The sequence below is a fragment of the Anser brachyrhynchus genome (assembly GCF_964034855.1).
Source record: "Anser brachyrhynchus genome assembly, chromosome: 1".
In the NCBI taxonomy this organism is placed as follows: Eukaryota; Metazoa; Chordata; class Aves; order Anseriformes; family Anatidae; genus Anser; species Anser brachyrhynchus.
Window position 1 is genome coordinate 21157888 of NC_137694.1, and position 5297 is coordinate 21163184.

Sequence of the window (5297 nt, forward strand, 5' to 3'; positions counted from 1 at the left end):
ATCTAGGTATATCAATATAATCATCTTCCTATAAGGATGCAGCTGAAAATACCAAAAAGTGAAAACAGATTTAATTCATGCTTCACATGCTAAACTTACACACAGTTTTGCATTTCTTTTTATAGGAATTCCATACTGGTGATTGAGATTCTTTTCTCTTGGAAAAAATATTAAAATAACAATCAGCTGCACTGAGTGAACAGTTTCTGTTTTCAAATACTGTCTCTCCAGAACACTAATATTTTAGTGGTCTTGTTTTCCATTTAATGGTACAGTTCTTTCTTCATGTTAAACCATGTTGTGATACAGCAAGACTTTGCATTTTGACTTTACACAATGTGACAATCCCCATTGACTTCAAGTGGCCTTGTGACTTTAAGCTGTCACCAACATAAGTCATCACAATGTCAGTCAGACCTTTAAACAGCAACTATCTGGTCTTGCTACTTCTGCAGAAGAATTCAGTCATTTACATACTGCACTTTTGAACCCACAGATCCCATGATCTCTGCCAGAGGTTTGAAGAGAGGTAGGGAATGAAACTAAACCATTCTATGTATTGTTAGGGCCCATTATGAAATTCAGCCTGCTTTCTGTTTCTTCCATTGTTCAGTGTTTTAATTAATTTATTAGTAAGCTTAAAGATGGTTAAAATTAGCGACAAGAGGATCAATAGTTTAATAAAACAGCATGGAAACTCTAGGAAGCACAGATCTGTATTTCTATTCATACATCTCAGACACTTGCCTTTCAAACAGTGCTTATGTGGTAGTTTTATAATCCCCTCATATTTCTATCGCATGCATAAAAACAAAAAAATTGTTATGGCAACATGCTGAGAATGTATTTATAGCATTTCACGCAAATAAATAGAGGTTGGCAAACTACAGGGAGAAAATGGACATTAAATTTCCTCAACTGAAGAACAAAAAATGCATAATGATGTAAAAAAAATACATTCAAAAAGTTTGCGTGATGCCGCATGTCTCTGCCAGTTATCACCAAAGTGGTTCTATTTTCTACAAAAATAAAGGTAGTAAGCACGGCTTAAAAACTGTCCTAAATTTCCAATTTTACTTTTCATATTTACATCACAATTAAAAAGATAGGTGTCTGAATTCACATAGTGTGGGAAAAAAATATTTTGTTACAGAAAACCATGCAATTTTTTTAATATAAAAATCAAAACAGAGAGGCAGGACACTATTTATTATAAATCATTCTGAGACTAGTTAATATCATTGTGAAGCATTACGTAATGAAGCCTGGAAAAAATAAGGGAAAATGTATATTTATGTTAATTCACATACCAGTGTTTAGAGCAAATGAAAAAAATAATAATAACAATTATAACACTAATTCAATGGGCAACTGGAGTATTGTAAACTGGTGGCTACAAATTGATTTCTTAGATTAAGTCATCTACTAGATGAATTCTGTTTCTCTTTGGCTAGATGAGAAGAAAAAAAATGAAACATCTTGCAACACATGCATGTCAAATGGGTATTAGCAGGTAATCTGATTAGGTGGAATCAGTACAACATCTTTTAGACAAAGATTTTACCTTGTTCAAGTCTGAAAAGGAATTCAAAAAGCTGCCTGACTAATTAGAAAATGCATTCAATAAAATGTGGATGCTTAGAAATAGGGATAGATAGTTTGGACATGAATTAATATGAATTATGACTCTAGGGTTTTACATTTTGAAACCTACACCATCTTCTTAGAAAACTGGCCAAAATAGACAGAAAATTATGTACTATGCTGTTAAGTTTGAATAATGGATGAGGTTATTGCCCAAGATGTTTATATGATCTGAAAGATTTAAAGCATACAGACTAATAGAAAGACTTGGACTTGTTCCTTGCTGCTTCACAGCCGAACACAAACCTCTGTAGTTTGCATCCAGGCATGGTGGTTCATCATGGGTTCATCACTCAGGCATGGTGGTTCACCCCAGTTCCCTCAACCACTCCTCACAGGTCTTCACCAATTTTGTTGTTCTCGTCTCGTCTCGTCTCGTCTTCTCTCCTTTCTTCATGCTTGAGCAACTTAATGTCTTTCTTGTAGTGAGGAGTCCAAAACTGAATGCTCAAGGTGTGCTCTCACCAGTGCCACATGCAAGAGGACAATCAATTCCTTAGTGATGCAGGCCACACTTTTTCTGATGCAGGCCAGGATGCCACTGGCCTTCTTGGCCACCTGAGCACACTGCTGGCTCATGTTCAGCCAGTTTTCAAACAGCACACACAAGTCCTTTTCCAATGGACACCTTTCCATCCACTCTTCCCCAAGCATATACTGCTGCAAGGGATTGTTATGACCCAAATGCAGCACCCAGCAATTAGCTGGTGATGAATTAAATGTCTTGTGCCTGGATGTGGCCCATCAGTCCAGCCTATATAGATCCCTCTGCAGATCCTTCCTGCCCTCAAGCAGATCAACACTCCCACCCGACTCGGTATCATTTGCAAACTTACTCAGGGTACTCTTGATCCCTTCATCCAGACTGTTGATAAAAATATTAGACAAAACTGACCTCAAGACTGAGCCCTGCAGAATGCCACTGATGATCAGCTGCCAGAAGATTCATTCACTATGATGTTTTGATCCTGGCCATCCAGCCAGTTTGTCACCCACCAAAACTGTACACCTGTCTAAGTCACGAGCTTCCATTTTCCCCAGGAGAATACTGTGGGAAAGTGTCAAACACTTTGCTAAAATCCTAATAAAAAACATCATAGCCCTCCCTCATGTACTAAGCATTCTTGTCATAGAAGGAGATAAGGTTAGTTAGGCAGGACCTGCCTTTCATAAACCTACACTGGCTGCTTCTGATCACTTCATTGTCCTCTATGTGCTCTGTGATGGCACTCAAGATGATCTGCTCTGTAACCTTCCCTTGTACCAAGGTTAGACTGACAGATTTGCCACATTGCTGGCTGATAACTGACTTTCATTAAAAATTGCATTGCTCTAACATTGCCAGTTTCACAGTACCCAATCCTGGAAGAGCAAGAAGTTCCCAGTGTGCATCCTGGTCCAACTGTTCCTGTGCATGCTCTCCCACTACCTCCAGGCACAAATGAGCTGACCCATCTCTTTGTGGGGCTGCACCATTACCAAGATCACTAAATTTATCTGGCTTGAAACTAATTCTTTTTTATTATTATTTTCCCTTTTTAATATTTTTGACCTGGGTTCATTCACTGTTTCATCTGAGAGCCTCATGAACACTTGCAATTGCACATCTGAAGGGATGAAGGGGTTGGGAATGCTTTAAACTGTTATTGTCACTGAAGCTGACATACTGTGAAGCTACAGCTTGAGGAGAGGAGCACATGGTATTTTCCCATATGAAACCAATATATCACTACATTAACAATTTTGTATCTCCAACAATACTACATTTTTGGTCGTTGTGGTCAATGGGAATTGGATTTACACTGCCAAGAGAAAATATTTGGTAATAATCTGCAAAAGAAGAACAACAAAAACCTTATTTAAAAACATTAACTGAGATGTATTGAGGATCTTTTCTTACAAGGCAAATAAAACATTTCATATAAATTCTATTTTTTTCTCAGTGTATCTTTTTAAAACTTCTATTTCTAATCACCTGTGTATGACTGAAAATATCAGTCATCCCATGTTTCTTTATAACTGATGAGGATCAAAAAATGTACTGGGCATTCTCAGAAGTAAACAGGTGTTTAATACTAATTTATTAAAAAAAATAAATCTTAATATAAGGTAAATAATAAACACTCTATAAGATATCAGCAAGATGCATGCTGAACTCAATAGGAATCGTGTATGGACAGATCTCAGTATAGGATCCCTATTTAATGATGGTCAGTTCCTCATGTTATTCAGCACTTCCAAGACTGATCAGGAATTAAACACAATATTGATTTTAACATATCTTGCAAGCATCTCAAAAGAACATAAATAATTAGTGGACCAAGCCAATCACACAAAGCATTCTTCTGTTGCTCAGTAAATTCACAGGATACATTTAAACTGAGCCAAATGCAAAGGAAAAATCTAGAAAGAGGCAGACTATACTTACAGAGTGAAGAACTACATCCTGGAAAGCTGATATTCAGCTGGGTAATGATGGATGAGCAATTTGACACGCATTCTCAGTGGTTTGCATAACATTCTTCTGCCATGGCAAAAAAAAAAAAAAAAAGGCATAATTATAAGTCTGCATAGTCAGTTTAGTCAGTTGAGGCTAGCAATGGAACGTGGCATGACATTTTCTTATTGCTAGGTTTTTAAAATGACATTGACAAATCATGCAGAAAACAAGCCGTAAAGATATTTAAAGTTGGAAGGAAATACCTCACTGTGAAGACTGTAACAAGTCCATCCGTTTGTTTTATCAAAAAGAAGACTGAAAGGTGATTTGATTGCATTGTATGAAACCTTGTGGAGAAATATACTGAAGAGGATCTGATCCAGTAGAGAAAAACTGAAAACAGACAAATTCAAATGGGAAAATATGTGCTCTCCTCTAAAATTGGTGGTAATAAGTCAATGAAGGAAACAACTGAGGGAAAAGATGCATTCTATAACTGTTGATGTCTCTGGATGATGTTTAACTCAAAAACAAGATATGGTTCAGCAACACTCCTGATTTAGCCCAGAGGATGCCCAGCTGGATAGATTCTTTTCACCTGTCATATCAAGGTGAAACAGCTGATCTGGTGTCTCCTTTTTGTTTTAAACTGTAAAAATACCTGCTTTCAGTTCCTGGAGGTGCTTTTACATACCATCACACAAGCACAAGAAAATCTGTTGTCCAGTGGTAACAGAACTGTTATTCTTAACATTGTTTTCAGTGTTATTCTTAACAAGATGCAAGTCTTAAATTATTTCTCTATAAGAAACATCTGCAGCTTCCTATACTGGAGGTTGGCAATTGTTGGCTGGCAACAGAAAGGCAATTGGCCTATTCTCAGGCTTATGTTTTCATTATTTTCTCTGATTTAGAAGACCTCTGATATTATTCTTAACAGTGATGAAACAATGACTTACTTGTGTCTTCAATAAAACTAATTTTGAACACTGGCCTGATTGTTTCTAGAACAAGCTCTATGACCTTAGTGAGGAGAGAAAATTTACTCATATGTACATATTTATCTCTAATCTGATTCTAATGCTTAAGAGTGTCATAAAGGCAGAATTTCTATAAATAAATAAATAAATAATAATAATAATGTATTATTCATATTGGACCATTTAAGTATGATATTCTTTAAATGATATAAATACAGAAATGTGTACTTTAA

The 5297-nt window shown here is 36.3% G+C and overlaps 1 long non-coding RNA gene across 1 annotated transcript; it reads right to left on the bottom strand.

Moving 5' to 3' along the window:
* Window positions 1–1518: 1518 nt before the first annotated feature.
* LOC308188303 lies at window positions 1519–4769 on the bottom strand. Its single transcript, XR_013945376.1, has 3 exons — window positions 4348–4769; window positions 4073–4168; window positions 1519–3474 (listed from the first exon to the last, which is right to left on the bottom strand). It is a non-coding gene; the product is annotated as an uncharacterized lncRNA (long non-coding RNA).
* Window positions 4770–5297: the final 528 nt, after the last annotated feature.